Source organism: Physeter macrocephalus, chromosome 2 (genome assembly GCF_002837175.3).
Source record: "Physeter macrocephalus isolate SW-GA chromosome 2, ASM283717v5, whole genome shotgun sequence".
NCBI lineage: Eukaryota > Metazoa > Chordata > Mammalia > Artiodactyla > Physeteridae > Physeter > Physeter macrocephalus.
In genome coordinates, this window is record NC_041215.1 from 99,609,534 (window position 1) to 99,636,547 (window position 27,014).

Sequence of the window (27,014 nt, forward strand, 5' to 3'; positions counted from 1 at the left end):
CAATCAAGTTGATCAGTCTTTTTAGAGTAGCCTCATCATTCCCCCCAAAAGTTATATTTCATATTTACTTCTTTTCAAAATTCAGGCCAATCAACATTAATTTTATTTTGAGACTTTTACAACATCCTTGAAATTACTGTAGATATACTAGATGCCAGAAAACCAGGATTTCTGGATTGGAATTGTAATGGCTTTGTCATTGTGAAGCCTATTAATTAGAGTTATAGTTTGTGTAGTCTCCAAAAGTGGTGGGAGAGTTATATTTTTCTAAATTAATGCCTCTAAATTAATCCCCATACAATTTGTGCATTATTAATGTCCAGCTTGGCTTTCTGTCATTTCAATTCTCTAAGAGACTAATACCTTTTTCTTCTTTTTCTTTTTTGACTCCCTCCAAGGAAACCTTGATAGAAATCAAGTCTGGCCAGTTTTGTTAGTTCTTGCCTTAAGTATAATTGCTATCTTTAAAATCTTAGAGTCCTGCTTGCTAGTCTGAGGTATTGCTAATTAGGCCAAAACATGTCTTAGCCTGAGAATGAATTCATCTGCATAATTTTAAGTTTTAATATGTAAGAAAGCTAGCCAAGAGAATACTATGTGTGGGTTTTTCTTTTTTCTTTTTTTGGTTAAACCTGTTGAAACTAATTTAACACAATTCTTTGTAAAACTTTCCTCTACCTCCCTGAAAGAGTTTAACTAGATTCTGCTGTAAGTGTGCAAACATTAACTTGACATTCTCTTGTATTTAGCTCGTGGTCTCCTACACTTTCCCCCTCACTATTTCTTTTTTATTACTCCCACAGGTTACTACAACCCAAAAGGGATTCTTTGTGGCTTGTTTTTTTAGGTAGTCAGGAAGAAAGATTCTGCTCTGGTATGAAGGAGAATTATTCCAAATCCAAAAAGAATTGCTCTCCTCTGAGAGCCTGAGAGGGAGGCCATTAGTCACAGCTCTGGGGACCGACACTGCCCCACTGAGGAGGAAGTGGGTTCTGCGGGGACTTAGGCAACAGGGGCCCAAGCTACCATTCCCCAGGCTGCCACGACACCCAGTGCTCCACTCAGCTAGAAAGCCAGCACGGACCCTGATCCCTCTGATGTCAAGAGGAGGAAATACATGCTTCCTCTGAAAAGTGAGTTATAAATCATGGTGCAAGTCTATAGTAATATGGGTCCTCTTTGTCACCTATACTTAGGAATTCAGTTGGGACGTTCTGGGATGGTACCTTGAGTCCCTAGTGCCAGCCTGCTTTTGAAAAACCTTTCACTTTTGAGTGTGCTTTCATTTTGAGGCTGCACAGGGCCACTGATTCGTTCTGGCTTTAAGTGGAAAAGGCACCCCTTCCTAAAAGGCAGGTGAATGCAGCCCTGTGCAGGGCACTCTGCTTGCCTAGTGTCCTTATGTAGTAACAGCCCGCACAAGTGTGTATGTGGCTGCCCTGTAGTTACATCTATGACCATTACCATAGGGTCATTCTTGGCAGGAAATAGTCTGTCCTGGATGTCTCTTGAGATCATCTCTGAATTGTGATAGTCAGCAATTACAGGGAAGTTACAGGACAGGTAAGTCTGGCAATTATCACAAGCGCCTCAGAGAAAGGCCATAATGTGTGGAAACCATGTCTGCTCTTTCTTTGGCCTTTTAGCTTAAATTTCCCTTCCTCAGAGAGGTCTTCCTCTATTAACACATCTAAAGTAGAGTCTCATGTTTTTTCTTCTTATAAGTGACAGTTACTGGATTTGTGTGTTTGTCTTATTACCTATGTTTTCAACTCTCTCCATGAGGTGTTCACAAATATACCCCCAACACAAAGCTACTACTTGACACAGAGTTGGCATTTAATAAATACTCCTCGAATGAAGAAATGTCTTTGGCAACCTCTGACAGTGGCAAAGATGGGAGGTATGAAGGTGATCTAAAAGAACAAGAGGACAGAGAGTGAACAGCAGCTCTTTTTTTTTTAACACCAAAACTGTTTTATTTTTTATTCTCTTGTGCAGATTTGTTTATTCAGATTTTTAAAAACATCTTTATTGGCATATAATTGCTTTACAATGGTGTGTTAGTTTCTGCTTTATAACAAAGTGAATCAGCTATACATATACATATATCCCCATATCTCTTCCCTCTTGTGTCTCCCTCCCTCCCACCCTCCCTATCCCACCCCTCTGGTGGTCACAGAGCACTGAGCTGATCTCCCTGTGCTATGCGGCTGCTTCCCACTAGCTATCTGTTTTACATTTGGTAGTGTATAGACGTCCATGCCACTCTCTCATTTTGTCCCAGCTTACCCTTCCCCCTCCCCATGTCCTCAAGTCCATTCTCTAGTAGGTCTGCGTCTTTATTCCCGTCCTGCCCCTAGGTTCTTCATAACCTTTAGTGTATATATGTCCGTGCCACTCTCTCACTTTGCCCCAGCTTACCCTTCCCCCTCCCCATGTCCTCAAGTCCATTCTCTAGTAGGTCTGTGTCTTTATTCGCGTCCTGCCCCTAAGTTCTTCCGGACCTTTTTTTTTTTTTTTAGATTCCATATATATGTGTTAGCATACAGGATTTCTTTTCCTCTTTCTGACTTCACTCTGTGTGACAGAGTCTAGGTCCATCCACCTCACTACAAATAACTCAATTTCGTTTCTTTTTATGGCTGAGTAATATTCCATTGTATATATGCACCTCATCTTCTTTATCCATTCATCTGTCGATGGACACTTAGGTTGCTTCCATGTCCTGGCTATTGTAAATAGAGCTGCAATGAACATTGTGGTACATGACTCGTTTTGAATTATGGTTTTCTCAGGGTATATGTACAGTAGTGGGATTGCTGGGTCGTATGATAGTTCTATTTTTAATTTTTTAAGGAACTTCCATACTGTTCTCCATAGTGGCTGTATCAATTTACATTCCCACTAACAGTGCAAGCGGGTTCCCTTTTCTCCACACACTCTCCAGCATTTATTGTTTGTAGATTTTGTGTGTGTGTGTGTGGTACGCGGGCCTCTCACTGTTGTGGGCTCTCCCGTTGCGGAGCACAGGCTCCGGACGCGCAGGCTCAGCGGCCATTGCTCACGGGCCCAGCCGCTCTGCGGCATGTGGGATCTTCCTGGACCGGGGCACGAACCTGTGTCCCCTGCATTGGCAGGCGGATTCTCAACCACTGCGCCAGCAGGGAAGCCCGTGTTTGTAGATTTTTTTTGGATGATGGCCACTCTGACTGGTGTGAGGTGATAGCTCATTTGCATGAACAGCAGCTCTTGATCAGAGGGATACAATCTATCGGATATCCCGTACTACAGGGGCTTTTCTTGACTCTGCTACCTTTTTACAGGTAAGAGATGCTGAGCAGCTGATGTTTCATTGTTTGTTTTTAGCTGACATCCGCTGAGAATGCCAGGCACTGTGCTAATTGCTTTATTTACATATATTATATCATCTGACTTGCACAACAAGTACCTTATGAAGACGGTATAATTATTATTCCATTTTACACATAAGTAAACTGAGACGTGGATGTTGGGAAGGTGGTGGTGGCTACATAATTAACATAATAAATGACAATATCAGGAGTCGAACCCAGGTCTATCCGACCCCAATTATCAAACTCTTAAACATTATTAAACATGCTTTTATCTTGAACACAGTGAGATGGAGCAAGAAATGCAAAATGCAAGGATGTATTACAAACTCTCTTAGCCTGGGTCTAATGGCCCAGTCTACATTTGGTCTTTCCAGACAGTAGAGGATTTCCAGTTCTGCCTGTGTCCTAATCTAGCAAAATCACAGCCTCCAAGGCCATTATCTTGTTTTGCTTCCTTGTTGGTGCTTACTCACCACACTATGGGGGGAGCTATCTACCACGTGGTATCCAGATGCAAGGTTTTCTCACCCTCAGCAAGGCACGAGGGGTGTGGTTATATAGTTTAACAACAAACAATGCTCAGTGTCTGGTCAGATGTTTTTCCTAAAATTTTAATGATCCCTTAAAATTGCAACCTTCCTTCCCTCTCAGTGTTGAAACTGCTGCTGTGGTGGCCCAGGGCCCTTGGTAGTCTGGAAATGTCAACCACTCCCGTAGGGCATAGGCAACTCCTCCTTGAGCCTAATGTCAGAAATGTTTACTAAATTTTCTCATTCCAAATTATCAAAAAGTTTTTCACAACCAATTTCATACGTATCTGTGCTTCATATTTACTTGCCGGGTAGAACATTATGATAATTATTTAAGATATATACAGTAAGTCCCCTACATACAAACAAGTTCTGTTCCAAGAGCACGTTTGTAAGTCCAATTTGTTCGTTAAGTCCAACAAAGTTAGCCTAGGTACCCAACTAATGCAATTAGCTATATAGTACTGTACTGTAATAGGTTTATAATACTTTTCACACAAATAATACATAAAAAACAAACACAAAAAATAAAGAAAACATTTTAATCTCACAGTACAGTACCTTGAAAAGTACAGTAGTACAGCACAACAGCTGGCATATAGGGGCTGGCATCGAGTGAACAGGCAAGAAGAGTTACTGGCTGGAGGAGGGGGAGGAGGTGGGGGATGGTAGAGCTGAAGGATCGTCAGCAATAGAAGACGGAGGGCAAGCTGCAATTTCACTCACGCCTGACGTCAATGGCACAGGTTCTGGTTCCTTGCTGGATTCAATTCTATCTATGCTCTTGAAAAAATGATCCAGTGATATCTGGGTAGTAGCTCTTTTTTTCTCATCATAGATGAGATTCTTTTTTTAGATTCTTTTTTTTTTTTTAATTTTTTGGCTGCGCAACATGTGGGTTCTTAGTTCCTCAACCAGGGATTGAACCCACGCCCCTTGCATCGGAAGCACGGAGACTTAACCACTGGACTGCCAGGGAAGTCCTGGATTGCATTCTGAACAGCTGCTGCAACCTTTCTGTACCGGTCTACTTTAGGGTCACGTGCCTCAAAAACTAACAGTGCCTCCTCAGGTAAAGAAAAATCCCTTTGCCATTTCCTGCGTTGTGAATCTCTTCAGCTCTTCAGTTAACTTCTTCCTCTTGTCTCTCTCGTCCTTTCTCTGGGCCTCCAATTCCATCAGGTCTTCATTAGTAACCTCCTCGTGTTGCACAGCAAGGAGTTCAATGAAGTAGTCCTCTTGCAGATCTAGCTTGAAATAAAGATACTGTACTCTGTACAGTACTGTACAGAAAAGTACAAAAAAGCACAACTACTTGTAGAGGATGCATGCACGTAACAATGTATGCCAGACACGTGAACTAACTTACATGATTGGACGTGTGAATGGACGTTCGCATCTTTGAAAGTTCGCAACTTGAAGGTTTGTATGCAGGGGACTTACTGTATAACATTTCAATATATGCAGATTGCACTATAACTTTTAAAATTCATTATTTATTCAAACATGTGTGAAGGCCTAGGTGACAGGGAAGAAGTAAAGGTAAGTCAGTCGACACCAAGAGGTTAAAAATCTAACTGTGATTATTTAAAACAAAACTCAGATATAATGGAATATTTTGATCTTCTGTTTCAAATCGTAATACCCAGCTTCCCTTCATTAACCAATCTGACACACGGACCTCCTACCCACAGGACCTGAGCTTCGATTCCTCTGTGTCCTGGTGATGGTTTGGTAGCTTAGCTTAAACGTGAGAGAACACAGGCACAGGGTAGGGGACAGAGGACCACTGAGGGGTAATCCATTCCCCTCCTCCTTCTCTGCCTCCCTGGCCCCAGCAAATGAGAAAATTCAGGCAACTCAGTCTGTGACTTTTCCAGGTCTGAATATGGGGTAACATGGAGACATATAATCCAGTGATTCACCAAATTATTTACAACCTTGTGTACTACAAAGATATGGCTGAAGACAAACTTAAGTTTAAGCTGCATTTTATTTTGTAAATGTTTTGTAAAGTTGTACTTAATATTTTTTTTTTTTTTTTGGCTGCCTTGCATGCAGCTTGCGGGATCTTAGTTCCCCTGGCCCATGGCAGTGAAAGCACAGAGTCCTAACCACTGGACTGTCAGGGAATTCCCATACTTCATGTTTTTTAATTCCCCTTGGTTATTATCCATGCTAGGCAGAAAGTATTTAAAATCGCAAAAACACTCCTGTCTGCACCTTGAGGCCTACCTCACCAAACATTAAGAATGGTTCATCTTTTAGGAAAAAAATGGGAAAAAAAATAGAGCTCTTTCAGGAAAAAAAACATTAAAATTTCTTACGCTGCAATTTGAAGTCAACCATGCTACTCTTCTTTAGGTTGTTTTTGGTCACTATACCTTAATTGTGTGCAGTCAAGATGAAGATGTCATTGGAGATAAATGTTTTCTACATGATCCTGAGCAAGACCAAGCAATTTATTTCAGTTCAGGAAACATTTATCACAAGCCTAGGACCAGGCTATGCGCTATAGGCAGAGAGCATAAAGAGTAGTAGAATCTTAATGGGGAGATGAGACAGTACAGATATGACTATGTTATAGAGTAGAACGATTATGTAAACGAGAGAGGAGATTGCAGCTGGTGAGGGTGTGGGTGTGGGTGTGGGTGTGGGAGGAGAGTATGGTAGAGCTGGTGCTAGGAATTGGTGTACAATATCATTTCAATTAAGAATTCCTCCAGACCATGACCTCCTCGAAGGCAGCAGGCAGGACTGTATCAAGGGTCACTGGTTTCTGTTTGGGGCATTACTTCTCTCCCACTCATGCTTCTCCCTTCCAGCCCCACTTCCCTCACCAAAAGAAGAGATCAATGCAAGGGAAAATTCTTTCTCTTCAAATGCAAAATGTATTATTTGGCTGAGGGCCAATAATGTAGACAAACCATCCACAAAATATAGTGAAGGTAAGGGCATAATTCACGCTATGAGAAAGTGATACAAACCTTTTGAGATTTCAAAGAATCATTCACAGGAATAAAAAAGGAGGGGGAGCAAGTAAAGCAGAAAAGCCAGGATATGTGTGTTACCAGTTTAGTACAGTCATGGTGTTATAAAAGGATCCGCCCAGAAGACCTTGTTTCATTTATTTAATCAGTTAATCACACTCTCTCCGAAACTTTTAGACGCAAGTGCAGAAATAAAGGTATTCATGAAGTCAGACTTGCACTTGCCAGGAAGTAGTAAAGAATGTCAATTTAGTCTCTGCTACCTGGGGTAAGTCCTAAGGGGAAGATGAGCTCATGAATGCGTACTCAGATCATTACAAGGCTGAATTAAAGTACATTAAATATGAAAGTCGGATATGAACCCCTGAGGGTTATACAACATAAAAAGAATAGTTAAAGAACGACCTGAAGCTTTAAAAGGGGGAACAGTTACTACTCACTCTTCAAGGAAACACATATAAAGCTTAGGATTTGAAAACCGTAGTTCTCCAGCTGATCTAAATGAATGTAAATTGAGGGGGAGGGCCTTCCTTTATCCTTCCTTTTGTGGTCTCCACAGGCTCTGGACCCAACCGGACCCTATAACTCTTACCTGAATTGGATCGAGCTGAAATAAAGAGGTAAACATCCTAAATCATCCACTGAAATCTTCTTGAAAGGGTAAGTTTCATTTATTTACCAATTTTTAAAAATGATATAGTTACTTAGCAAAGTATATGCTGTCGGCTAAAAAGTTGAACATTTATTTTAATATTTCATTTTTGGGTAACACTGTCTTCGGTACGCCCCTCCCCCAGCCCACATGCACCAGAAGTGTCACATTCAGGGAGTGTGCTGCGCTATAAACCTTTGGCATATTAATGAATTGGCGTCACTAGGGGACTCAATGGGGACCAAAAGTTTAAACTTTAAAGACTTTAAAATACAATAAAGTGGCTGCCAATTAAAATGAAGAAACATGTAAATTCATACAAAGGAATAGGGAAGAAAATGTGAATTAAAGTCAAGACATGCCGAGACTATGGAAAGCATTAAAAACGGAGAAGTAGGAATAGGAAGGAGATTTATGTGCAAAGACAGATTAAAGAACCATAATGTGGACAGGGGATTTTTTTTTTTTTTTTTTTTTGGCGGTACGCGGGCCTCTCACTGTTGTGGCCTCTCCCGTTGCGGAGCACAGGCTCCGGACGCGCAGGCTCAGCGGCCATGGCTCACGGGCCCAGCCGCTCCGCGGCATGTGGGATCTTCCCGGACCGGGGCACGAACCCGTGTCCCCTGCATCGGCACGCGGACTCTCAACCACTGCGCCACCAGGGAAGCCCCAGGGGATATTTTTTTTTACGCAGGAGTCAGTTGAAGATTCTCAGAAATAATCCGAAGTGATTGAAGAGAGGTATTTGGTCCAAAAAAACTAATATAGACATTCTTTTTTTAAAATTGAAGTATAGTTGATTTACGATGTTGTGTTAATTTCTGCTGTATAGCAAAGTGATTCAGTTATACATATATATATATACACATTCTTTTTTCGTATTCTTTTCCATTATGGTTTATCACAGGATATTGGATACAGTTCCTTGTGCTATACAGTAGGACTTTGTTGTTTAGCCATCCTATATATAATAGTTTGCATCTGCTAACCCCAAACTCCCCAGTGCATCCCCCTCATGCCCCCTTCCCCTTGGCAACCACAAGTCTGTTCTCTATAGACATTCTTTTTGACAGGTAATGACTATGCTAAAAGTTGTGGAGAACCACAAAAGTAAACAGTGAGAGTAAACATTTTGGAATAATGAAGAAAACATTTACACTGCATAGGTATACATTATTAAAATTTCAGGAATGTCTGCTTACTGTAATAACTAACATGAAAAAAATCAGGAAGACAAAATCTAGAAAGAAAAAAATACTGATTTGTTTCTTATAATCTCAGAAATGGACCTAACCACACATATTTATAGTTAATGGAGGTTAAATGATTACTTAAAAGTGGGTTAAGGCTGACAAGCAAATTTATCCTAGAGAATTCTGAAGCAAAACTCAGCAATCACAAACCTGAAAACCTGGATGATTCTACCTGACAGACAAATGAGTCTCCAATATTGAAAGAAGTCCTTTTATTCTATGATATAATTTCAAATTCTTATTTACTCTACATTCAGCAAACTGAGACTCCTACTAGTAAAAAGTAAATAACAAAGCACACCATCTTGGAATTCTGCATGTCTTTGACTGCAAAGAATCTTTAGCAATACTGCAACTAAAGACCCAGGTACAATTCTTTCAATAACAAATTCTGACTTAATTTGAAAGTAAATAAACTAATTTCAGACTATAAGTTTCAGAATGAATAAGGCATTAAGAATTTAAATCTTGTTCAGTGCTTTTCTTCCACAGAGACAAACTAAAATGAAATGGGGGAGAAAAGTCCTGTAAAGAAAAAGTATTCAGTCAGCTTTTGAGTTCTTTGGTGTAAAGAACTGGTCATCAGAGTGAAATTTTACTAATCATTGGATTCTAGTCTGCTCATTTAGTTTCCATCTTGTATGAGCAGAACATCATGTATTTGCATGTTCCTTTATTTGAAGTGATTCAACGTTTAGGGTCAGTTATACCTTGAAAGGCTTTGTGCTTGCTTATTATTCCTGGTATAACAGAAATATTAGCCAATGTGGCTTTAAAGCTTAGAAGACCAGCAAATGTAATTCAGTATCTAAGTTTTTAAATTCTTTTGGTTATCTTATTTGGCATTTAACCGACCTTTGTACTAACTTCACTTTTTACTTAAATGAGTAAATTTTATTTTTTTCTGCAGGTATTTGAATCCATAATGACAATTTTGTAGATGCTTACACATACTTTGAGAAAGTGTGTTGTGTGTGTTCATAACTTAAAGAAAATCAATCTCTGTCTCATGTGCGCCTATTTAGAAGTATTCACCTAACACATCGAGGTATTATTCTATGCCACAGAAAAGATGAGTCATCAGCCTTTGCCCTCAAAGACATTACCGTCTATTTTAGCTAATTTAATTTACAATTTATGTTCTTTTCATAGGATGAAAGATTAATAAGCTCTGCGTGTACTGAGTAGGTGCCTTGCCTGAGCAGTTAGGAGAGAAAAGGGTTTTGAAGTCAGATGGACCTGGGCTTGAACCCTGGCTGTGTACACTTAAGACTTTTGTTCCTTGGAGGCTGAGATTTCCACTTATAAAATGTGGGTGCTGATTTTTAGCTTACAGAGGTGTCAAGAGGGTTAAGTGTGATAATGCATATAAAACACCGATCACGTAGATAAGCCCTACAGTTTTAGCCTCCCCCGCCCCCATATATGTTCTTTAAATGAAATGCTCAGCTTTAGCATTGTCCATAATTTCCTCCATTAATTTTGGTCTAGGATTTTAAAATAATTTCATAAACGCAACCAGGTTGTAATTGGAGTACTTTGGGAGGTGAATGAGGCGCAATCTAGTTGTTTAAAATTCAAAGAGCACATAGGAATGCCAAAGCGTGAAGCTCAAAAGCCCAGCCACAACCCTTACACATTCATCACCAGTCATAGCCTCCGCTGTTAGAAATGATCTGCCAGGGCTGGGAGTGTCCCTAGGGAGAAGAACAGGAGAAAAGGATTCATCGTGTTTCTAAAAAAACCTGGAGAAAAGTGGTGAAGGAGATACAGATTTATTCTGCCAGTGTTCTATTTAGAAAAAAAAAAAAAAAAAAAAAAAAAAGAAAGGGCACATAAATTATATCAATAGAATTTGACTAGAAATAAATATTGGGACTTCTCACCCTTCTGCTCCCAATTTACCAGATCCATTGTGTAGTTTTTCACAGAGAGAACACAAAGGGAAGTCCTTTCATTCCTAGACAGCTCTTTGCCCATAGCCCTCCCTCCTTTTCCCATTCTGTTTAATCGAGTTGAACCATAAAGAAAGTAAACTTGAGGCCAAACTTTAATTCTCTACCTGAAACCCAGATAGCCGGTTTCCTCTTTGTCCTACTGGTCACTCTTTGAAACAATCTCCCTCAAAAGAGAATCAGGGTACTTCCTACAATGATTGGGGAGACAGAAGGGTGTCCCTAATCGAGAAATTCTGAAACTTAACTGAAGTCCTCAAACCCTACTAGTCTAGCGGGGGAGACTTTGTCATTCTTTAATTCTCCTCTTTCCACCTTCCATGCCTAATGATTTAGGGAACGGTAAAAAAAGAAAACCCTGGGTGAAGGGTTATTTTCCTGTATTTTTAAAAGTGGGACCATCTCTTTCATTTTTGTTGAATCTATTGGTATTTTGGTGGAGGCTTCCTAGCTTGTTTTTTCTTCCTCCACTGTGAATTTTCTTTTAATTTCATTTAAGAAAATTTAAATTGCAAAATAACATACATAAAGTGCACAAATCTTAACATACAGATAGCTCAGTGAATTTTTATATATTGCTACACTTCAACCAGAACAAGATCTTAGGATATTTTTAGCACTCATGGAACGCTCCCTGGTGTCACTTCCCATTCAATTAACCCCTCCATGGTAAACAGTCTTCTGACGTCTAAATTTTGCCTGATTTTGAACTTCCTATAAATGAAACCATAACTGTGTACTTTTTTGGCATATGGTTTATTTTGAGCAAAATTAAGTCAATGATATTCATTCATACTGTTCCATATATCAATAATTTTTTCTTTTGTTTTATAGTATTCCATTGTGTGAATATACAACAATGTATCTTTCCCTGTTGATGAATATTTGTGTTGTTTCCATTATTTGGCTGTTTTTAGTAACGCTGCCTTGAACATCTCCGCTGTGGATTCTTAATTTTCTCCAGGCCCCTTCTCTGTAGGATTGTGATGAGTAGAATTGTGGAGAGGATTTACATGCACCAGTTAATCTTGCTCCAGGTTCATTCTTCAGATTACTTTGGTACAAGGAAGGAAGGAAGGAAGGAAGGGAGGAAGGAGAGAGAGAGAGAGAGAGAGAGAGGGAGGGAGGGGGGGAGAGAGAGAGAGAGAGAGAGAGAGAGAGAGAGAAAGAAAGAAAGAAAGAAAGAAAGAAAAAGGGAGGGAGGAAGGAAGGAAGGGAGGAAGAAAGAGAAAGAAAGGGAAAAGAAAGAAAGAAAGAAAAGGAAAGAAAGGAAGGGGGAAGGAAGGGAAGAGGAGGGAAATGTGTAGGCATGTTAGTAAAAAACAAACTCATAATTTTTTGCAATGGTTAAATAAGTAACGCTTACATGATTACAGACTTCTTTACCTCACTTTTGGAAATAATCCATGCCCTCTGGAAATTACTTAAAGAGCTTTGACATATCCCTTTAAGATGTGATAAAGTCATAGTGTCAAGTGCAAGTTCCAGAGCCAAGTTCACTAGGAAGGTTGGTTGACTTTTGAGTATTTTTCCTAAAAGGTTTTTGTTTTTTTAAACTTCATGAAGAGTCCAAACAGTTGAACAAATCCCAGAGAGACTGAGGAAAACAGTGAAATGCAGTTTTAACTATTCACTGCTTTCTGACGCTCCATTGCTGACTCTTTATCTTTTGATTCCTTATTCCACTTCCCCTAGATTTTTCTGCTTTTGTTGTTACTTCATTTGCTCCCTCAAATGTGAAAAGTCATCAGACATTCAACTTTTCCTTTGAGCCCTAGAACCTACTACATTAATAAGTTATCTAGACAATTACCTAAACACCATCCCTTTTCAACTTTTATATATAGATCATCTTAGAAACTGGTCAATTAAAATAATCAGTGCATGGTAAGTAGCAAATTAATTTTCAACAGTTTTTTCTTATTACAGAGATTTTCCTTTCTATCATTAAGATTAAGGATAGTTTTTAATTGTGTGTTCATTTTGGGAATGTTGGCTTATTTTTAATTGTGTTCTTGTTTAGTTACGGGGAAATATAGATTTTCTTTGTAACATCATCCCTCAGTGTTTGAAGTCAGATTATAGTCATTTTCAATTAAGTTCATGCCAAATGAAGATTGAGAGATTGCCTGAGAAATCAAATTATATCAAGCCATAGAAACTCCTAAGAGAAGCCACTTGGTACGGTAGAATAAATTGCAAATGATATGAAAATAGTGACAAATGGCTGTGCAAACATGGCAAGCCGAATTCTGGACATCAATTCTTTAACCAAGAAGTGTTAATCTAAAAACAAACAAACAAAATTTGTCAATCTCAGGGTTTTAGCAATCATGGGTAAAAATTTTAAATGTGATTAGAATTTGCCTATGACATTTACCCCCAGCATTTAGGGCTGTGTGAGTGGAGCTTCTTTTGAGTGTTTTGCCTCACCACTCATGCTGGAAACAGTTTTATTTAAAGACAGAATGGAAAGTATATAGGTCAAAGTTGAGAGAGAAAAGGTTAAGTATTTGTGTTAAAGGCGGTGGCCATAGAACTGCATTAGATACGTATATAAAAGGCTCATTATTTGTTACATTGCTTGGAAGGACATTTTTGAGCCTGCTGTGTCTTCTTTAAAAACCACATTTAGCAGCTCCATCTGGGAAAGAGTTCTCTGTCCTAACCAACATTCCAAGGCCAACTAGCCCTTTGTTAGCTCTGTAGTTCTGGGCTCAGAAAGGCTGAAGTGATAAAAATATAAATTGTGATTCTATTAAGAAAAAAATCTAGCGAGAGCTGGTTTTAAATTCCTGTGATAGTGTTTAGCTTGTTCAAGGTTCGCATTCAACATTTACAATTGGCTCAGTGTTATGGAGGAGAAACCTGTTGATACAGCTCCTTTAAGTGCGATGGGTTTCAAAACAACCCTGCAGATAGCACACATTCCTGTGGTGTGAGTCCGAGGGCGAACCGAAAGCCTTCCCCATTCATTCAAAGGAGAAAGAAACTGAACTTACCTCCCAACAGGTGAAGTTAAGCACGTCCTGTAAGTGGATTGATTTGTTCTATAAATCGAAGTTCTGTTCACAGGGGCCTTGAGAAGTATGGTTTCTCACCCGATACCCTTCTATTCCCCCACCTCACCCCGACAGCACCCCTGCTCACTGCTGGGAAAATATTTTTTTCTTCTTCAGAGATGCCTTTCTTCCGCCTTGATTATAGTATTTTTTTTCTTTCTTTTTAGCTCAAAAGGAGAATTTTCCCCCCTTTTCATTCTGTCTGCAAGCCTTGTCTGATACATTGTTTCTCTTTTCTTTTGTTACTATGCTCCTGCACATCTTACAGACAAATGTGAGTTTTATATCAAAATAATACAAAATAAATGTATGCTCTAAAATAATAAAGAAATAGTACAGCTCTTCTCAGTGATTATATTCTATGAGCATTTAAACTTTTGAAAGTGCTTAGAAATTTCTTTTTAAAAAAACTATCAAAAACCTTCTTACAGAAACTCATTTTGTGAAGTTTTTTATTTTTGCTCTTATAGATTGTTTATAAAAATACCTAGTGTGTTTCAGAAATATGCATGTTTTAGTTGTAGGGGAGGTTCAATAGTTTAAGACTTTAGACTGATTTTTCATTTGCAATTAATCTGTACCTTTATCCATAGAGTGATTTTTATGTAATATTTCAGCAGAGATAGATAAAAACATTACTCAGTGCAACAACTTAAAAAAAAAAGAATAACATAAGAGTTGCTGATACTATTCTCTGAAAGCCATGTCCTAGTATTGCCATTTAAAATTTTGTAACTGTTCTCCGACTCTGTAGCAAAGTAGAAGCTTTCTGAGGTGTATCTTTACCTGTTCTGAATTCCTCCCCTTCCCTGTGTTTGGCCCCCCAGTCTCAGTGGTTCTTGATATTCAAAGACAGGCTCCTGAGCTGCTGACAGTGTCTAGTTGGAGCCATGGGCTGCGCTGATTCATCCACACTTTTATCTTCTGAGATCATTCATTTTAGGAGCAGTGACATCAGTTTTCCAGGAGGCTGGCTAACTAAGACTACCACTGAAGGAATGAAGTTAAAGGACTTGGAATAGCACCTGATTCATAGTAGGAGCTCTATAAGCATTTGCTGGACAAAAGTTTTCAACTCTTTCTTTTGTGCCAGTTGTATTTCTAACCAGGTCACGAGGGAGTGAGTTTTCTCTTTTGTTTGTATTGCAGCTATAACCCTGGCTTCGAAAATATTGTGACTTGGCATGGTCCAAATTAAGTAAATAAGTTTTACTCTAGCATTCCAAGCCCTCCAAACCTTCCTAGCTTTATTTTCAACATACCCTTTATTATTTATTTATTTATTTTTAATTTTATTTATTTATCTATTTATTTATTTATTTTTGGCCGAGTTGGGTCTTTTGTTGCTGTGCACTGGCGTCCTCTAGTTGTGGCGAACGGGGGCTACTCTTCGTTGCCGTGCATGGGCTTCTCATTGCGGTGGCTTCTCTTGTTGCGGAGCATAGGCTCTAGGCACATGGGCTTCAGTAGTTGTGGCACGTGGGCTCAGTAGTTGTGGCTCGCGGGCTCTACAGTGCAGGCTCAGTAGTTGTGGTGCATGGGCTTATTTGCTCCACGGCATGTGGGATCTTCCCAGAGCAGGGCTTGAACCCGTGTCCCCTGCATTGGCAGGCGGATTCTTAACCACTGCGCCACCAGGGAAGCCCTCAACATACCCTTTAAATTTTGCTTACGGGAGTCGTGAGGGAGGGCTGCTGAGCTGGTGGTGCTCCAAAATCCCTGCCCACCTAAATGAGAGCAGAGTTGCACATTGAACTTTGTTGCACACATGATATTGTTGACTGGGATGGTTTAGCTGCTCAAGAAAACTTAAGTAAATAGCCAAAATCTGCATTGAAAAACTTCTGCCTTAAAACAGTCTAAGCCTTAGACAAACTCCACTAATTCACCATTCCCTCTCTGGCAAATTGGGAGGACCCAGTCACCTTTTGATGGGTTCTACCTAATTTCAATTACTTGCGTTCTTGCCAGCAGTATAATTGGAAAAATTAGAACGTTTACAACTAGTGGGTACGCGTGTCCTCTGGGAAATGCCGATACTACTTGATGAATGGTCACTCCCTTGGAAAAGGACAAAGTTCTCTAGAGCAGAACTTCTCAAACTTGACAGTGTATACAAGATTCACTGGAGATATTTTCACAGTGCAGATTCTGATGCTGTAAATCTGGGTTGGGGCCTGGGGTTCTGCATTTTTAATGAGTCATAGGTGATGAGAATGCAGCTGGTCCACACTGTTGTTACCTGGGCAGTTTTTTAAAACTGTAGCTGCCTGGGTTCCTCCTCCATTTTATACTCTTGTCCCCTTCCTCACCCGTGTTTCTAATTGAATCGGCCTGAGTTATGGCCTGATCCTGGGGATTTTTAAAAATCTCCCAGGTTGTGCTAGTATACAGCCAAGCTGAAGAACTTCTAGATCTTGTTTTTAATCAGTTTCTACTCGGCATTCCATCACTTACACGCATCACCTGCCTGGCTCCTGTAGGCATTTGATTTTCTGCATTAAAAATACCCCATCCGGGCTTCCCTGGTGGCGCAGTGGTTGAGAGTCCGCCTGACGATGCAGGGGACACGAGTTCATGCCCCGATGTGGGAGGATCCCACGTGCTGCGGAGCGGCTGGGCCCGTGAGCCACGGCCGCTGAGCCTGCGCGTCCGGAGCCTGCGCTCCGCAATGGGAGAGGCCACAGCAGTGAGAGGCCCGCATACCAAAAAAAAAAAAAAAAAAAAAAAAAAAAATACCCCATCCTTTCTTGAAGAAATCACATCAGTCTTTCAAAACCCCCTTTCAAATATTACTGCATTTTTCAGATATGTAATACATTAAAAAAATTCTTCTGGCAATCACCTTGCTCTAAGTCCCATACAACTTTATTTGTTATCCTAAGGCAATGACCGGATTCTGCCTTATAATTATACTTGTATTTATCTTAACCTCCCTAGTTGATAAACTACCTAAAGGCAGACATTGTCTCACCACTTTTACCTTCCCCTGTGGTTTCCCAAGCAGGGCCCCTGCACAGTGCCCTGAACACTCATGTCTTCACTCAACAAACATTCATGAGCTGATGTGCCAAGCAGCCTGAGCTATGGTGAGACATGCAAAAGCAGACAACTTCCTCTCTGCCTCTAGGAGCTTCACAGTCAAATGAGGGAGACTGATAACCACAAATAATTTACAAAAACTAGCATAAGAGTTCAACCGGGACTTGAGGGAATCTGAACTTTTCCAGATAGGAAAGAAAGTCTTTTGGAGGAAATGATTAAGGCCTGAAGCGTGGCTAGGTGGAGGTGGGGAACGAGGATAAATAACATTTCAGAGAGAGAAAACTGTAGCATTTGCATGAGTTTTAAAATAAATTAAAATTTTTTTCAATAAAAAAATTCTTCCTACCCCCATCCTCTGTCCACCCATGTCCCCAGAGAGGTGCAAACTATTATTAGTGTCTAGTGAATCCTTTCAGAGTCTCTTAAGCATGTTCAAGTAAATGCACAGTAAGCACTATCTTTTCACCTCTGAACTGTGCTTTTTCCTCCTTAACAATTTGTCTGTATTTCTTCTCATTTCAGTACAGAGAGAGCTTCCTTATTTTTCATAAGAAAACACTTGTCTTAAAGCTGAACATTATTTTATTGTGTGCATGTATTAACTAGTATATCTCCAATAGTTGGATTGCTTGCAATATTTTGCTACTGCAAACAATGCCGCAATGAATAATCTTGTAATTTAGACTTTTTTCACATATGAAAGTAGATCTGTAAGATCATTTACCAAAAGGGAAATTGTTGATTCATGAGCATATGCATGTGTGATTTTTTTTTTTTTTTTTTTTTTTTTTGTGGTATGCGGGCCTCCCTCTGTTGTGGCCTCTCCCATTGCGGAGCACAGACTCGCAGGCGGACGCGCAACCACTGCGCCACCAGGGAAGCCCTGCATGTGTGATTTTGATAGATATTGTTAGATTGCCTTCCATAAGTATTGTATCATTGTACATTCTCACCAGAAATATATGAGACCCCTTTTCCTTACTGCCTCCCATTAGTATGTTATCAAACTTTTCAATGTTTTTCAGATCTAATGGGTAAAAATAATGATGTCTTAATAGTTTTAATTTGAATTTCTCTTATGAGTGAAGTTGAACATCTTATGATATTTTTAGGAGCCATTTACATTTTTTTTCCTGTAAACTTCCTGTTTTCTTATTCCTTGTCCATTTTAATATTCAGTTGTTTGGTAATTTTCTTGTTGATTTTTAAAAGCTCTTTATGTTTTAAAGATATTACACTTTTTTGATGTGAGTTGCTAATGTCTCCCAGTCTTTGGCATTTACTTAGTGTTGTGCAGTTTTTTGTTTGTTTGCTTGTCTGTTTTTACCTTACAGTTGATTTTGGTTTTGACAGAGTTAAACTTATCAATCTTTCCTATTTTGATTTCAGTATTTTAAGTCATAGTTAGAATGGCCTTCCCCACTCCAAAACTATTCATGAATTCTTCCATGTTACTTTCTAGAACATTTATAGCTCTGTCTTTTTACATTTAAGTTTTTGATCTTTCTTATACATTTGGTATATGATGTAAAGCATGGATTTGAATGTTTCTGTATGCCCATCCACTGTCAAAATACCATGTATGAAGTAATTTTTTAAAAAAGATAACTGTGAGAGCACTGAGAAAGGGAAGCAAGACTCAAGTCTAAGAGACCAGTTCTGATGAATTGGGAGATTGGGATTGACATATATATACTAACATGTATAAAATGGATAACTAATAAGAACCTGCTGTATAAGAAAATAAATAAAATTAAATTTAAAAAAAAAAAGAAAAGAGAGACCAGTTCTAGGGAAATAAAAAGTCATAGGTACCAAAGCACATGAAGGGTTAGGGAAATTTAAACATTCAATTTGTGTAGCAAGATGGCCATCGTTTCCGTTCCATTACCACCAACTCTTCTTGGTAGACATGACCTTCTCCTTAGAGCATTGTTTCAGGCAGCCACTTCCAAGTAACCAAAATTGACACATTTGCCATCCTTAATGTAGGATTTGATTTGGGAGGAATAGGGAAGGAAGAGAAGTGGCAAGAGAGGGGGCTGAAAAGGCAGGAGATGTCAGGGTCTTGAATGCATATTAAACAATGGAGACAATGTGATTTATTTTTTTAAGGCAAAAAATGACCTGGTAAGTGTTTTGAGAAATGAGGGAATGATGGATTGAAGGAGAGAAATCAAAAGCTATTGTAGTCCAATCCAGAGATGCTGAATAACTGAACTCGGGTAGTAGAGTGAAATAAAGGGGAAGGGCCATTTTTAAGAGGTAACTCAGTAGGACTTGTAAACCAATTAGCTATATGTATGTAGTGAAAGAGAAGATATAATAAAAAACTATTGATCCCTCAAACTTGGGCATGTAGTAGTGCTGAGACCTAGATAGAGAACTTAGGAGGAGGAACAGATTTGGGGATGAAAAGGCAATAAAAAGAATGAGTTTGATTTTAAGCTTTTAGATATCAATACTATATTTGAACTCTTTGCATTTGCCTAGCACTGGGCTAAGACTATGATGTGTTTAGGACTAAAGAGAAGATTTAATGTTGATTCATACAAGGTAATTACATGAGGAAAGAAAATACATATAGAGAAGCTGGAAAATGACAAGTTTGGTCTATGAATTCCCAGTATGAAAGATGACTGCCTCTGAAATTGTCAGAAAAGATGGACTTGGCAAATAGAGCATGTAATAATAAGAACAACAAAAGCCGATACAAGTCTACATAAACTAGAGCAGGAAGCATGAGTCAATCTTACAATAATAATTTAGTATTAGTTCTGCTTGCCAGTCCCAGCATATTATGTCCGAGCTTGGGCTCCAGGACTTCAGGCATAAAAATCCTAGAGAACATTCAAAGAGCAAGAAAGATAATTAAAGGGTTAGAAATAATAGCTGAGGCATGAAAGTGTACTTGAGTCGGATTGGAGAATAGGAGAACAAATGGGGACTCCATTCACAATAGATGAAGGCACTAAAGAAATAAGTATTTGCCCAGAGGTCAGAAAGGAAGTAAACTGTAAATTGATATGCATGAGATAATGGGGTGAAACTTCCTGAGATAAAGGTTAAGTATTAGATGACCCTTACGTTTGGTAGTTCAAGTTACCTGGAGGTTGTGAAATCTTCTGTCTATGAATCTTTAAAGCATGGAGAGCATTTAGCAAACAATCTGTACTTAAGGATTCAGTTCCTGATCCTGTCAGCAAAAATCCAGCACAAATCTTGTGCAAGTGGCTGCCATAAGATCCCTCTTGTAGGAGGTCATCTCCACCATCAGTGCCCCTTCAAGAGCCTTTTATTATTTAATAACTATTTTTGAATGATACACGTGAGACAGTAGTTTGGGTGCTAAGGAAGTGGGGGAGGTGAACAAAACAGAAGAAAGAGTGTATCCAAAGTTGATAGAGTGTGGCCCTGCATCAGGTACTGAGCAGCTGGCTGCTCACTTCTAAAACCCACCCTCTTGAAAGTCTGCCTCATGCCGTAGTCCCCACTTCCTGAACCCTTCCTCTGTTTCCTCGCAAATTCCTCCTGAGTCTGGTATCTCAGAGGTCAGTGCAGGGCACTGGAGCATCCCTGCTCCAAAAATAAGAAGACAATTCAAGAGTCTGGATTTAATATTTTTCAAATAGAGCCCAGACTGTCTGTAGTTTTAATTTGTCTCAGAATCATTCAAGACGTAATTTATTCATTGGGCTTAGTTTTTTCCTTTTGACTATCTGGTGTCTGACTGTCACTAGTGAATGTGACAGCATGATGCTCAATGATGGTGGTTAGTGGAGATATATTTTAATAAGAGAGTGACTTATTTTAATTGCTCAGATAGGCAAAATCAGAATATACATCACTTAAGTAGTCTGTTTATGTAATCCATGTAGATATACCATGTATTTTTAGATGTTTAGTAATGCAAAATACTTGGAAGGAAAGCTGTTACCAGAATACATGTTTAGAAATTAGCTGAATGTTGTTTAAAGGCATATGTAGAATTGGAAATTGATTGCCATATGGATTGTGAGTTCTTTGATTTCTTTGAAGATAGTGTTTGATGGAGTTAGTGTCCTTGGTACTGAACTCAGCATAAAAGCACAGGGCTGTCTCCATCTTTGTAGAAGTCAACCATGCAGATTTAGAAGCTACCTATAGGACAGGAAGACATATTCCTCCCATTATTTTTATTTACAGGTGCTTTGAAGCATCCCCATATCACTTGATTCAATTCTCCAGATAGAGTACCTGGCAGTAGCAGAAGATTAAGGAGAAAAGTTGCAGGGCTGGCACATGGGAAAGATCATTTTACTGGTAAACTTTCCAGCAATTCAGAGATGTGCAAACTAACCAGAATAAATTTGTAGCAAAAAGTATGAAGTGACCCAGCACTGGAACAGAGTTTGGCTTGGAAATATAGATATAACGGGTGGATTTTTTAACTGTACATGAATAGGCAGATTTGATGACTCTTGGAGAACAGAAAATATAAGGAGTGGGGGGAGGGATCCGGGGCATCCCAAAATTAATTGTGTTTTTATAGAACAATTACCTATGACCGTATTAAATCCAATGACCAACTTCCCAAGCATAGGAAAATATGCTAGGTGCTTTATAAACTTATCCTGTTAAATCTTCATAGATACTTTGTAATGTAAGGGATATTGTACAGAAGAAAAAACTGAGGCCCAGATAGTTAACAATTTTCCCTACTTAGAAAATGGTGGTGCTTGGATTCAAATTCAAATCTATCTGGTTCCAAATCTGTACTCTTTCCTTATATCAAATTGGTTCTTACTATTGTCCCTATTAGTGCACTTTTTACAAAATGAGTGATTTAGACTTTTCCTTTTAAGTTCAAGCATTCCAACACTCCCAGAACTGTTTTGGGTTAAGTAGACCTCCTAAAGTGAACTTTTTCAGTTTGAGGCGGTTAGATGACAACACCAAAACTGTTACTAGTCAGCCATGCCTCCCGGAAATGGGTCAAAGGGATATTTGAAGGACAGAGGGTTTAAAGAGAACTCAAGTGTTTGAAAGAGAAGTTGTAAATAAAGCCAAACAACAGTTCGGACATCACTGATGACATCTGAGTGTGAGAAATGAGCAAAAAGAACAATAGCAGAGTTCAGGAAGGCTAAATCAGTTGAGCCCAGAAAGCATAACTGAAAGAGATACAGGAAATTAAGGGTGGAAGTTTGTCTGTTAATGAATGATGTCACTTTCAGGTAGAATTTGAAATCCATTTGATAAAAAAGTCTTCTGTATTCAAGGGTGTTCTGCCAGATTACACAAGGACATGTGTTTTCTTGACATGATTGAGTTTGAGTGTTCTGTTCCATCAATAATCTGACTTTTCCCCTAAGTGTAAGTTGCAATATTTAACTATTAATATTTCTGTTTAAGGTTTGTTTAGAATTGCCTTAGCGACCTTAGACGTTTTTATAAGAACATAGAGTCTCCTCGCTCTCCCCTCATTCCCCACCACTCCAACCTTGCCCAGTAGTATATAATTTATCTAAATAGATTGTTTCGTAATGATGCATTTTTGTACTATAAGTAAATGTGTCATTTTGTGCTCAGTATACATTTCTTTAAACAAAAGAGGCCATATTAAACCAAGTATTTACTGTGAAGCAAACAACCAGTACTCCACACATACAGAGTCTTAAGGAGTAATTTTTATTTTGGCTCTACACCGCTAAAGTTAAAGGCAACCCATTAATGGCATGCTTTAGCTCTCAAAAAGAAGTTTGGACCTGAAAAGAAAACACTTGGCTTTATAAAATGACTTATCACATTTTAAATGGGGCAAAATGAACACACTATGTTATATACCTTTATTTATATTGTTTTTTTTCTCAGAAACTTCCTTTGAAAATGAAAGAGTCTGAAAACATTGTGAATATACTTTGTAACATTGCAAAAGTATTTCATCAAAGTAAAGATGTTTTAGTCATTCATTTAAGAAAAGCAAAACTCAAGCAAACAAACAAAAAACCACACATGCATATATATACACCCTCGTAGGTATATAGACTGGGAAAAATTAGACCAAGGATTCAAAATGTAAATAAAGGCTTTGTCATTTCCTGAAAATGTATACTCATGAAGAAAATAAAGAAGGGAGATTATTCAGTAGTCCAAATCTGGTGACCCTTTCCATTGTATCCATCTGTGAAAGAAGGCCTGTTGTTTCCATGTACTGAAAATGCAAGATGTGGTGATTGCCTACCCAGGAGGAGGGAAGGGTGGATGTTGTACTCATAAATTAGCAATTTATGTGACTATTTGAGAATAGTCATAATCTTTGTCCAGTAAGGCATTAGCAATTTAAAACTTTGCTGACAACTCTGATCAGCCAGTTATATAAGTGCCCCATCACCACTGTCCATCCCCATCCCCAAGCCATTTATGAAGTACCTATTGTGTGCAAGGCCCTGGGATGAGAGATGAATGAGGAAAATGCATGCCTAAGATAAGATCTTTTGCCCATCCTGGACTGATTGCTCAAGGACACCAGCAAAGCAGGGATATGAAAAATTGAAGAAAGCTCAGCAAAGATAAAGTATCCAAATTTCTACATACAAAAAATAACTGTAGAGAAGCTCTTAATTTATGTATGCATGTAAATTTTGTATTTTGCGGTTTACAGCTTGGTATTGACTTTATTTGAACAATACATGAGGAATCACAATCTTTTCAGAGCTCCAGCCCTCAAAAATTCTCAATAAGGCCCCGTCCTTGCCTCCCTTATCTTAAGGAGATGAAAAGCCTCTGATATTTTCTTCTGCTATGTACTCTTCCTTCTTTTTTCCCTGGAGATAGCAGTCATATGATCAGAAACCCTAAAATTTGTCAGATTCCCCTTGGGATAAGAAGGCCTCAGTCAGATTCAAGTAGTGAGACCCTGGCAGTAAACAATCTAATTCTGTCTTGATGGTCTGACTGTTTAGTAGGGCTACTCTGCAATTTACCATTTCCTTCTTGATGGCTTTGTTCCTGAAGATTTGAGATAAGAGAGTAATGAACATTTTAATTTGACCTATGAAAGAGAAAATAATACAAGTACTTATTTTCATGACCACAAAATATAGATTACTAATCTATATAATTTCTTAAAAAATAACCACAACAGCAACAACAAGCCTTCTATAATTCTGTGGAAATGAAAGTAAAAGAGCTTCGTTTTAAAAACAAAACCACTTCTGGATTTTGGGAGGATTTCAGGGATTCTTATTGCAGGGCATAGACAGTAATTAGAGAGTGTCAGTTGGAGAGTAACTGTGCAAAGTGCAGATAAGGGTGAAGACGACGTCAGGGAAAATATCGTCAATGGGTAATAATTTCCCTGAGTGCATTTTCCCCAAAGAAAAGAGTTTTCTATACAGAGTTACTCATCTGTACCTCAGGCTCACAAACTGGCTGGCAAGTTTTAGTGGCAGGAAAATTGATAAACAGTTGTAGCCTGGAGATACAATTTCTCTCCTTGCACATAAATGTCTTCCCATATCCCTTGGCTGTTTTCATCTCCAAGCATTAATCTATGTTTCTTGGGAAAAATAAATTCATGATGATGCATCAGTAAATTCTCAACACCTCAAAGATTGCCTTAAAATTATATTTTAAAATGTTACTTTTCTGAACTAAATTAAGGGTTAACTATTACCTAAGAAAGTAATCAAAATTGGGAGATTTAAATTAAGGATATATGTGAATTCCAATTTGCTATGACTCTGGATAATTTATTTTTGATCCATCTCTCAAAAATTTGAAACAGTAGGTTTAGAAATCTGCATTAAAACAAAACAAAACCCCCCTCTATGACTCATAATTACCATAATGATTTATTTAAACAAAATAGCTACAACTTCAATAATTATCCATTCTATTTTACATGGAGTAAACAATGAAGATGCTCATTTAAATAAGTGGCCAGTTGACGTCATTCTGTGTAGAGAGAGGGCTGGTGATGTGATTTGATCAGTACCAGCTTCCCACCATTAGCAACGCACCCTAACGGCAATTATATTACCCAAATTAACAAAACGCAGAAGATAAAGTAACTACATGAATAGCTGAAGAGTGAGGAAGGGAGACTTCTAAGGACTTGCCAACTCTAACATTCTGCAATTCTCAGAATAATTTTTTTTTTATAACCCATAGCCAGACATTTCTTGTACAATAAGAAATAAGACCAGGAAGGAATTGGAAACAAGACCGGTAGTAAATCTGAGAGAAGGAAAATGTGCATCTGTATATAGTATACTGAATGGCTGGATGTTGCACTGAGAAACTTTAAATACTGAGGGGCAGCCAAAACCCACTGGTTATCTTAGAGGGAAACAGCAATGCCACAGATGGGGGCAGATAGTTGTCAGCATTTGCAGACTTCACACTTCTGGTGGTGTCTGCTCTATGTACAGTCTATTAAGTGTGTGGTGGAAGAAATCTCTCTGTGAGTTAGACCTATTAAAATCAACTTTAGAAATGAACTTCTGGTATAAGTAACATTTACAAAGTTGTGTACATTGAGCAAGATCGGCAAAATATGAGCAAAATCAATGTCATGTCCACCTCGTTTACTGAAGTTATAATCGAAACATATGTGTTTCAATGTAACAATTAAAGTGTACATTGGAACAATAAACATACATAAGCCATGCATCATACATAAGAGAACCTTGAGGGAGATATAGATGAATAACACAGGCTCCAAACTGGGAGTTTATGATAGAATACTTGTACAGTTGATGAATTGTTTGTACTCTGAACATACAAGGTTCTCCGTAAACATTCATATATCACAGACCCTCCATGGAGCATGAAACTGTAAACTAAAATGCGTGAATTCTTTGCTATTTAATTTATTCTTTCCTTAGAAAAGTTCAAGATCAATGATAATTGATTAACATCTTACATCGTTTTATATATGTATTTATATTTTAACAATTGCTAAATTGTTGTTATCACCTTAACAGGCTCATCTTACATTCACTCAGTATTCACATCCACTTTCATTCATTACTCAGTACTTAGTATTTATTATGTGTCAGGCACTGCACTAGGCACTGGGAATACAAATTGAAGCAAATGGCCTCTGCCCTCATGAAACATACATTCTAGTGGAGAGACAAATACAAAATAAATAATCACAAATAATTCACTGCAAATTATGATAGGAACTTTGATGAAACATATTGGGCGGGGTATGGCCTAATTCAGATTAAGGGTCAGGAGAAGTCTTTTGAAGGACGTAAAAATTAAGCAGAGACCTAAATATATAAGGAGTTAGTCAGGAAAAATAGGGTAGGACAATTCCTCAAGTTTTCCAGGCAGAAGTCCTGGGCCTTCTTTCCATTCTACCCAGTTATTCTTGAGCAATCTTATCCAGCCCTGTGGTTTCATCTAAATACTGACAACTCCAAAATTTATTATCTCACTCACACTTCTCTTTGGAGCTTGACCTAGGTATTCCATTACCCACTTGAGATCTCCACTGAGATGTCTCTTAGGTATCTCAAACTTAAAATATCTCCAACTATTAAGTCTTCATCCTCCACCCCAACCTCCACATCCACCCCCTCCTCCAGTCTTCTCACTCTTGGTAGAAGATACCTCCGTCTATATAGTTATTCATACCCCAAACCCCAAAGTTACCCTTGATCCCCACCTCACCCCACACACATTCTTATCCAGGGTAGAGCCAAGTCACATCAATTCTACCTCCAAAACGTATCTCAAATCTGATACTACTCTTGACGTTACTTCTACACCAGCATCTTTCGCTTGGATTACTGCGATGGCACCAGGGAGTTCAAACTGAACACCTGTGTCTGGATACAACCGCAGCTATGGAGCCACAGGCTGAGCATGTCAGTCTCAGATTGGTGGAGGAGACTTTCACTTAATATTTTCCAGAGTATGTTATGACAGGGCTTTGCACTTATACAAACGTCTTGCAATTTTTTTTCAGATGGCTAGTAAGGCTACCAATAACTTGAAACTGATTTTTCCCTGTGGCACCTGATTGGGTGGGGGGACAATTTGAAGAAGAAATATTTTCCTTACTGTTGCTGGAATAATTGAACAAGTTATTTCACTTGACATCTATTTTTAAAATGTCAAATTGAATCCCTGATTAGAAAATTCAATCTAATTAAAACACCAAACATATCTTAGC

At 38.7% G+C, this 27,014-nt stretch overlaps 1 protein-coding gene across 1 annotated transcript in view; it reads left to right on the plus strand.

Moving 5' to 3' along the window:
- The first annotated feature begins 1,066 nt into the window (after window positions 1-1,066).
- The window catches only part of SLC39A10 (solute carrier family 39 member 10), a 111,141-nt gene continuing 85,193 nt past the window's right edge, over window positions 1,067-27,014 (plus strand). Inside the window, exons 1-2 of the mRNA XM_007115955.4 lie at window positions 1,067-1,133; window positions 7,436-7,536. The gene's annotated coding sequence lies outside the window, so the exon portion shown is untranslated. The remainder of the gene's footprint in view (window positions 1,134-7,435; window positions 7,537-27,014) is intronic.